We start from the raw sequence: 9,737 nt of genomic DNA, 5'->3' as shown, positions 1-9,737 counted from the left end.
TTTTGTATCTTCACTAGCATGTCGTCTACGTAGACCTTCATGATCTTTCCGATGTGATCCGAAAAAACTTTGTTCATTAATCTTTGGTAAGTGGCTCCCGCCTTTTTGAGACTTAAGGGCATTGGTGCACGAAATTGTGATCATCAATGGCGCCATCAAAATGGTACGCTCAATTGTAATCTCAACTCTTTATCACAACTCCGCACAACTAACCAGCAAGTGCACTGGGTCGTCCAAGTAATAAACCTTACGCGAGTAAGGGTCGATCCCACGGAGATTGTTGGTATGAAGCAAGCTATGGTCATCTTGTAAATCTCAGTCAGGCAGATTCAAATGGTTATGAATGATTTATGAATAAAGCATAAAATAAAGATAGAGATACTTATGTAATTCATTGGTGAGAATTTTAGATAAGTGTATGGAGATGCTTTGTCCCTTCCGTCTCTCTGCTTTCCTACTGTCTTCATCCAATCCTTCTTACTCCTTTCCATGGCAAGCTGTATGTTGGGCATCACCGTTGTCAATGGCTACAGTCCCGTCCTTTCAGTGAAAATGTTTAACGCGCTCTGTCACAGCACGGCTAATCATCTGTCGGTTCTCAATCAGGTTGGAATAGAATCCAGTGATTCTTTTGCGTCTGTCACTAACGCTCAGCCTTCAGGAGTTTGAAGCTCGTCACAGTCATTAAATCCTTGAATCCTACTCAGAATACCACAGACAAGGTTTAGACCTTCCAGATTCTCTTGAATGCCGCCATCAATTCTAGCTTATACCACGAAGATTCCGATTAAGAAATCCAAGAAATAGACATTCAAGCCTTGTTTGCTTGTAGAACGGAAGTGGTTGTCAGGCACGCGTTCATAGGTGAGAATGATGACGAGCGTCACATAATCATCACATTCATCATGTTCATAGGTGCAAATGAATATCTTAGAACAAGAATAAGCCGAATTGAATAGAAGAACAATAGTAATTGCATTAATACTCGAGGTACAGCAGAGCTCCACACCTTAATCTATGGTGTGTAGAAACTCCACCGTTGAAAATACATAAGAACAAGGTCTAGGCATGGCCGAATGGCCAGCCTCCCATAATCTAAGAACTAGACATCCAAAGATGATCCTAAGATCTAAAGTGATCAAAAGATGAAAATACAATAGTAAAAGGTCCTATTTGTAGAGAACTAGTAGCTTAGGGTTTACAAAGATGAGTAAATTACATAAAAATCCACTTCCGGGCCCACTTGGTGTGTATTTGGGCAGAGCATTGAAGCTTCTATGTGTAGAGACTTTTCTTGGAGTTAAACGCCAGTTCTTGTGCCAGTTTGGGCGTTTAACTCCCATTTTTGTGCCAGTTTCGGTGTTTAACGCCGGGCAGTCTTGAGCTGATTTGGAACGCCAGTTTGGGCCATCAAATATCAGGAAAAGTATGGACTATTATATATTGCTAAAAAGCCCAGGATGTCTAATTTCCAACGCAATTGAGAGCGCGCCAATTGGGCTTCTGTAGCTCCAGAAAATCCACTTCGAGTGCAGAGAGGTCAGAATCCAACAGCATCTGCAGTCCTTTTCAGCCTCTGAATTAGATTTTTGCTCAGGTCCCTCAATTTCAGCCAGAAAATACCTAAAATCACAGAAAAACACACAAACTCATAGTGAAGTCCAGAAAAGTAAATTTTAAATAAAAACTAATAAAAATATAATAAAAACTAACTAAAACATACTAAAAACATACTAAAAACAATGCCAAAAAGCGTATAAATTATCCGCTCATCACAACACGAAACTTAAATTGTTGCTTGTCCCCAAGCAACTGAAAATCAAATAGGATAAAAAGAAGAGAATATGCACTGAATTCCAAAAACATCTATGAAGATCAGTATTAATTAGATGAGCGGGGCTTTTAGCTTTTTGCCTCTGAACAGTTTTGGCATCTCACTCTATCCTTTGAAATTCAGAATGATTGGCTTCTATAGGAACTCAGAATCCAGATAGTGTTATTGACTCTCCTAGTTAAGTATGATGATTCTTGAACACAGCTACTTTATGAGTCTTGGCCGTGGCCCAAAGCACTCTGTCTTCCAGTATTACCACCGAATACATACATGCCACAGACACATAACTGGGTGAACCTTTTCAGATTGTGACTCAGCTTTGCTAGAGTCCCCAATTAGAGGTGTCCAGGGTTCTTAAGCACACTCTTTTTGCCTTGGATCACGACTTTATTATTTCTTTTTCTCTCTCTTTTTTTGTTTTTTTTTGTATTCACTGCTTTTTCTTGCTTCAAGAATCATTTTTATGATTTTTCAGATCCTCAGTAACATGTCTCCTTTTTCATCATTCTTTCAAGAGCCAACATTCATGAACAACAAATTCAAAAGACATATGCACTGTTCAATCATACATTCAGAAGTCAAAGTATTGCCACCACATCAAAATAATTAATTGCTATAAAATTCAAAATTCATGCAATTCTTCTCTTTTTCAATTAAGAACATTTTTTTATTTAAGAAAGGTGATGGATTCATAGGACATTCATAACTTTAAGGCATAGACATTAAGACACTAATGATCATAAGATACAAACAGGGATAAACATAAGCATGAAAATTCGAAAAACAGGAAAATAAAGAATAAGGAAGTTAAAGAACGGGGCCACCTTAGTGATGGCGGCTTGTTCTTCCTCTTGAAGATCTTATGGAGTGATTGAGCTCCTCAATGTCTCTTCCTTGCCTTTTTTGCTCCTCTCTCATGATTCTTTGATCTTCTCTAATTTCATGGAGGAGAATGGAATGTTCTTTGTGCTCCACCCTTAGTTGTCCCATGTTGGAACTCAATTCTCCTAGGGAGGTGTTGATTTGCTCCCAATAGTTTTGTGGAGGAAAGTGCATCCCTTGAGGCATCTCAGGGATTTCATGATGAGTGGGATCTCTTGTTTGCTCCATCCTCTTCTTAGTGATGGGCTTGTCTTCATCAATGAGGATGTCTCCCTCTATGTCAATTCTGACTGAATAACAGAGGTGACAAATGAGATGAGGGAAGGCTAACCTTGCCAAGGTAGAGGACTTGTCCGCCACCTTATAAAGTTCTTGGGATATAACCTCATGAACTTCTACTTCCTCTCCAATCATGATGCTATGAATCATGATAGCCTGGTCTATAGTAACTTCGGACCGGTTGCTAGTGGGAATGATTGAGCGTTGGATAAACTCCAACCATCCCCTAGCCACGGGCTTGAGGTCATGCCTTCTCAGTTGAACCGACTTCCCTCTTGAATCTCTCTTCCATTGAGCGCCCTCTTCACAAATGTCTATGAGGACTTGGTCCAACCTTTGATCAAAGCTGACCCTTCTAGTGTAGGGGTGTTCATCTCCTTGCATCATGGGCAAGTTGAATGCCAACCTTACATTTTTCGGACTAAAATCTAAGCATTTCCCTCGAACCATTGTAAGCCAATTCTTTGGGTCTGGGTTCACACTTTGATCATGGTTCTTGGTGATCCACGCATTGGCATAGAACTCTTGAACCATTAATATTTTGACTTGTTGAATGGGGTTGGTGAGAACTTCCCAACCTCTTCTTCGGATCTCATGTCGGATCTCCGGATATTCACTCTTTTTGAGTTTGAAAGGGACCTCGAGGATCACCTTCTTCATGGCCACAACTTCATAGAAGTGGTCTTGATGCACCCTTGAAATGAATCTCTCCATCTCCCATGACTCGGAGGTGGAAGCTTTTGCCTTCCTTTCCTCTTTCTAGAGGTTTCTCTGGCATTAGATGCCATAAATGGTTATGGAAAAACAAAAAGCAATGCTTTTACCACACCAAACTTAGAAGGTTGCTCGTCCTCGAGCAAGAGAAGAAAGAAGAGACTAGAAGAAGAAGAAATAGAGGAGATGGAGATGGCTTTGTGGTTTTGCCAAAGGGAGAGAAGTAGTGTTTAGGTTGTGTGAAAAGGAGGTGGTAAAGAAGGGTTTATATAGGAGTGGAGAGAGTGGTAAGGTTCGGCTATGTGAGGATGGGTTTGGGAGGGAAAGTGGTTTGAATTTGAATGGTGAGGTAGGTGGGGTTTTATGAAGGATGGATGTGAGTGGTGAAGAGAAAGATGGGATTTGATAGGTGAGGGGTTTTTGAGGAAGAGGTGTTGAGGTGATTGGTGAATGGGTGAAGAAAAGAGAGAGTGGTGGGGTAGGTGGGGATCCTGTGGGATCCACAGATCCTGAGGTGTCAAGGAAAAGTCATCCCTGCACCAAGTGGCGAGCAAAAATGCTCTCTATGCCAATTCTGGCGTTAAACGCCGGGCTGGTGCCCATTTCTGGTGTTTAACGCCAGCTTCTTGCCCTTTCCTGGCGTTTAACGCCAGTCTGGTGCCCCTTTCTGGCGTTAAACGCCCAGAATGGTGCCAGACTGGGCGTTAAACGCCCATTTGCTGCCCTTACTGGCGTTTAAATGCCAGCAAGGTCTTCCTCCAGGGTGTGCTATTTTTCTTTCTGTTTTTCATTCTATTTTTGCTTTTTCAATTGATTTTGTGACTTCCCATGATCATCAACCTACAGAAAACATAAAATAACAAAGGAAAACTAGATAAATATAACATTGGGTTGCCTCCCAACAAGCGCTTCTTTAATGTTAGTAGCTTGACAGTGGGCTCTCATGGAGCCTCACAGATACTCAGAGCAATGTTGGAACCTCCCAACACCAAACTTAGAGTTTGAATGTGGGAGTTCAACACCAAACTTAGAATTTGGTTGTGGCCTCCCAACACCAAACTTAGAGTTTGACTGTGGGGGCTCTGTTTGACTCTATTTTGAGGGAAGCTCTTCATGCTTCCTCTCCATGGTTACAGAGGGGTATCCTTGAGCCTTAAACACAAGGGATTCTTCATTCACTTGAATGATCAATTCTCCTCTGTCAACATCAATCACAGCCTTTGCTGTGGTTAGGAAAGGTCTGCCAAGGATGATGGATTCATCCATGCACTTCCCAGTCTCTAGGACTATGAAATCAGTAGGGATGTAATGGTCTGCAACCTTTACCAGAACATCCTCTACAAGTCCATAAGCTTTTTTTCTTGAATTGTCTACCATCTCTAGTGAGATTCTTGCAGCTTGCACCTCAAAGATCCCTAGCTTCTCCATTACAGAGAGAGGCATGAGGTTTATGCTTGACCCTAGGTCACACAGAGCCTTCTTGAAGGTCATGGTGCCTACTGTACAAGGTATTGAGAACTTCCCAAGGTCCTGTCTCTTTTGAGGTAATTTCTGCCTAGTCAAGTTATCCAGTTCTTTGGTGAGAAAAGGGGGTTCATCCTCCCAAGTCTCATTACCAAATAACTTGTCATTTAGCTTCATGATTGCTCCAAGGTATTTAACAACTTGCTCTTCAGTGACATCTTCATCCTCTTCAGAGGAAGAATACTCATCAGAGCTCATGAATGGCAGAAGTAAATCCAATGGAATCTCTATGGTCTCAGAGTGAGCCTCAGATTCCCATGGTTCCTCATTAAAGAACTCATTGGAGCCTAGTGAACATCCATTGAGGTCTTCCTCAGTGGCGCTCACTGCCTCTTTCTCCTCTCTAAATTCGGCCATGTTGATGGCCTTGCACTCTCCTTTTGGATTCTCTTTTGTATTGCTTGGAAGAGTACTAGGAGGGAGTTTATTAACTTTCTTACTCAGCTGACCCACTTGTGCCTCCAAGTTTCTAATGGAGGACCTTGTTTCAGTCATGAAACTTTGAGTGGTTTTGATTAGATCAGAGACCATGGTTGCTAAGTTAGAGTGGCTCTACTTAGAATTCTCTGTCTGTTGCTGAGAAGATGATGAAAAAGGCTTGCCATTGCTAAACCTGTTTCTTCCACCATTATTGTTGTTGAAACCTTGTTAAGGTCTCTGTTGATCCTTCCATGAGAGATTTGGGTGATTTCTCTATGAAGGATTATAGGTGTTTCCATAGGGTTCTCCCTTGTAATTCACCTCTTCCATTGAAGGGTTCTCAGGATCATAAGCTTCTTCTTCAGATGAAGCATCCTTAGTACTGCCTGGTGCAGCTTGTATTCCAAACAGACTTTGAGAAATCATATTGACTTGCTGAGTCAATATTTTGTTCTGAGCCAATATGGCATTCAGGGTATCAATCTCAAGAACTCCCTTCTTCTGATTCGTCCCATTGTTCACAGGATTCCTTTCAGAAGTGTACATGAATTGGTTATTTGCAACCATTTCAATGAGTTCTTGAGCTTCTGCAGGCGTCTTCTTCAGATGAAGAGATCCTCCAGCAGAGCTGTCCAATGACATCTTGGACAGTTCAGACAGACCATCATAGAAGATACCTATGATGCTCCATTCAGAAAGCATGTCAGAGGGACACTTTCTGATCTATTGTTTGTATCTTTCCCAAGCTTCATAGAGGGATTCACCTTCCTTCTGTCTGAAGATTTGGACTTCCACTTTAAGCTTACTCAATTTTTGAGGTGGAAAGAACTTTGCCAAGAAGGCATTGACTAGTTTTTCCCAAGAGTTCAGGCTTTCTTTAGATTGTGAGTCCAACCATATCTGAGCTCTGTCTCTTATAGCAAAAGGGAATAGCATAAGTCTGTAGACCTCAGGGTCAACCCCATTAGTCTTGACAGTGTCACAGATTTGCAAGAACTCAGCTAAAAACTGATGAGAATCTTCCAATGGAAGTCCATGGAACTTGCAATTCTGTTGCATTAGAGAAACTAATTGAGGCTTAAGCTCAAAGTTGTTTGCTCCAATGGCAGGGATAGAGATGCTTCTCCCATAGAAGTCAGCGTAGGTGCAGTAAAGTCACCCATCACCTTCCTTGCATTGTTGGCATTGTTGTTGTTTTCGGCTGCCATGTCTTCTTCTTGTTTGAAGATTTCTGTTAGGTCCTCTACAGAGAGTTGTGCTTTAGCTTCTCTTAGCTTTCGCTTCAAGGTCCTTTCAGGTTCAGGGTCAGCCTCAACAAGAATGCTTTTGTCTTTGCTCCTGCTCATATGAAAGAGAAGAGAACAAGAAAATATGGAATCCTCTATGTCACAGTATAGAGATTCCTTGAGGTGTCAGAGGAAAAGAACAATAGAAGGAAGAGGTAGAAGAATTCGAACTTAGAAAGATAGAGTTCGAATTGTGCATTGAGAAGAAGTGTTAGTCCATAAATAGAAGGATGTGAGAAGAGGGGAAGAAATTTTCGAAAATTAAAGTGAATTAATTAAAAGAAATTTAAAAAAATGGTAATTGATTTTCGAAAACTAAGATTTGAGAAAGAAATAAAGTGATTTTGAAAAAGATTTTGAAATTGGAAATCAAAGAGATATGATTGAAAACTATTTTGAAAAAGATGTGATTAAAAAGATATGATTGAAAAGTTATGGTTTTAAAGAGACATGATTGAAAAGATATGATTGAAAAACAATTAAAAAAATATTTGATTTTTAAAGTTAATGACTTGGCTAACAAGAAAAGATATGATTCAAATATTAAACCTTTCTCAACAGAAAAGGCAACACACTTGAAATGTTGAATCAAATCATTAATTGTTAGCAAGTATTTTTGAAAAGTGGAAAGAAATTGATTTTGAAAGTATATGATTGAAAATATATGATTTGAAAAAGATTTGATTTTGAAAAATTATGAAAACTTGAAAAAAAATTTGAATTAAAAACAAAATCTTCCCTCTTGTGCCATCTTGGCGTTAAACGCCCAGAATGGTATCCATTCTGGCGTTAAACGCCCAGAATGGTATCCATTCTGGCGTTTAACGCCCAAAATACTACCCTTTTGGGCGTTAAACGCCCAGCCAGGTACCCTGGCTGGCGTTTAAACGCCATTTTCCTTCCTCACTGGGCATTTTGAACGCCCAGCTTTTTCTGTGTAATTCCTCTGCTGTATGTTCTGAATCTTCAATTCTCTGTATTATTGACTTGAAAAGACACAAATTAAGAATTTTTTTTTGAATTTTTAATGATGAGGAATTATCAAAATGAAACTAAGATCAAATAAACAATGCATGCAAGACACCAAACTTAGAAGTTTGTACACTACTGACACTAACAAATTGAGAATGCATATGAGAAACAACAAAACACACAAAACACGAGAATTTAAAGATCAGAGAAAGTAAATCATCAAGAATAACTTGAAGATCAATGAAGACACATGAATGAATTCGAAAAATGCAAGAAGAACAGAAACATGCAATTGACACCAAACTTAAAATGAGACACTAGACTCTAACAAGAAACATAAAATATTTTTTTTGATTTTAAGATTTTATAATTTTTTTGTGCTTTTTCGAAAATTATATGGAAAAGAAAATAAAGAGATTCAAAATTTTTAATAAGAATTCCAGGAATCATTGCAGTGTTAGCCTAAAACTCCGGTCCAGGAATTAGACATGGCTTACTAGCCAGCCAAGCTTTCAGTGAAAGCTCCGGTCCAAAACACTAGACATGGCCAATGGCCAGCCAAGCTTTAGCAGATCATTACTTTCAATAGCAAAATTGATAGAAATCAACAAGCTCTTGTGATGATAAGTTGAAACCTCGGTCCAAAAGATTAGACATGGTTTTACAACCAGCCAGACTTCAACAAATCATCATGAAACTCTAGAATTCATTCTTAAAAATTCTGAAGAACAAATAACTTTTTTTTTTGGAATTTTTTGAAAATAAAAAAGTAAAAAGGATTAAACATAAAATAAAATTACCTAATCTGAGCAACAAGATGAACCGTCAGTTGTCCAAACTTGAACAATCCCCGGCAACGGCGCCAAAAACTTGGTGCACGAAATTGTGATCATCAATGGCGCCATCAACATGGTACGCTCAATTGTAATCTCAACTCTTTATCACAACCCCGCACAACTAACCAGCAAGTGCACTGGGTCGTCCAAGTAATAAACCTTACGCGAGTAAGGGTCGATCCCACGGAGATTGTTGGTATGAAGCAAGCTATGGTCATCTTGTAAATCTCAGTCAGGCAGATTCAAATGGTTATGAATGATTTATGAATAAAGCATAAAATCAAGATAGAGATACTTATGTAATTCATTGGTGAGAATTTCAGATAAGTGTATGGAGATGCTTTGTCCCTTCCGTCTCTCTGCTTTCCTACTGTCTTCATCCAATCCTTCTTACTCCTTTCCATGGCAAGCTGTATGTTGGGCATCACCGTTGTCAATGGCTATAGTCCCGTCCTCTCAGTGAAAATGTTCAACGCGCTCTGTCACAGCACGACTAATCATCTGTCGGTTCTCAATCAGGTTGGAATAGAATCCAGTGATTCTTTTGCGTTTGTCACTAACGCCCAGCCTTCAGGAGTTTGAAGCTCATCACAGTCATTCAATCCTTGAATCCTACTCAGAATACCACAGACAAGGTTTAGACCTTCCGGATTCTCTTGAATGCCGCCATCAATTCTAGCTTATACCACGAAGATTCTGATTAAGAAATCCAAGAGATAGACATTCAAGCCTTGTTTGCTTGTAGAACGGAAGTGGTTGTCAGGCACGCGTTCATAGGTGAGAACGATGACGAGCGTCACATAATCATCACATTCATCATGTTCTTGGGTGAAAATGAATATCTTAGAACAAGAATAAGCCGAATTGAATAGAAGAACAATAGTAATTGCATTAATACTCGAGGTACAGCAGAGCTCCACACCTTAATCTATGGTGTGTAAAACTCCACCGTTGAAAATACATAAGAACAAGGTCTAGGCATGGCCGAAT

General features: G+C 39.8%; 1 non-coding gene across 1 annotated transcript; it reads left to right on the top strand.

Annotated features, from left to right (window-relative positions):
- Positions 1–6,349: 6,349 nt before the first annotated feature.
- LOC112704210 (small nucleolar RNA R71) lies at positions 6,350–6,457 on the top strand. The gene has a single exon (XR_003154846.1). It is a non-coding gene; the product is annotated as a small nucleolar RNA R71 (small nucleolar RNA).
- The last annotated feature ends 3,280 nt before the right edge of the window (positions 6,458–9,737 follow it).

Source organism: Arachis hypogaea, chromosome 7, assembly GCF_003086295.3.
Source record: "Arachis hypogaea cultivar Tifrunner chromosome 7, arahy.Tifrunner.gnm2.J5K5, whole genome shotgun sequence".
Lineage (NCBI taxonomy): Eukaryota > Viridiplantae > Streptophyta > Magnoliopsida > Fabales > Fabaceae > Arachis > Arachis hypogaea.
The sequence above is the reverse complement of the archived record's forward strand: the minus strand, read 5'-3'. Positions and strand labels throughout refer to the sequence as shown.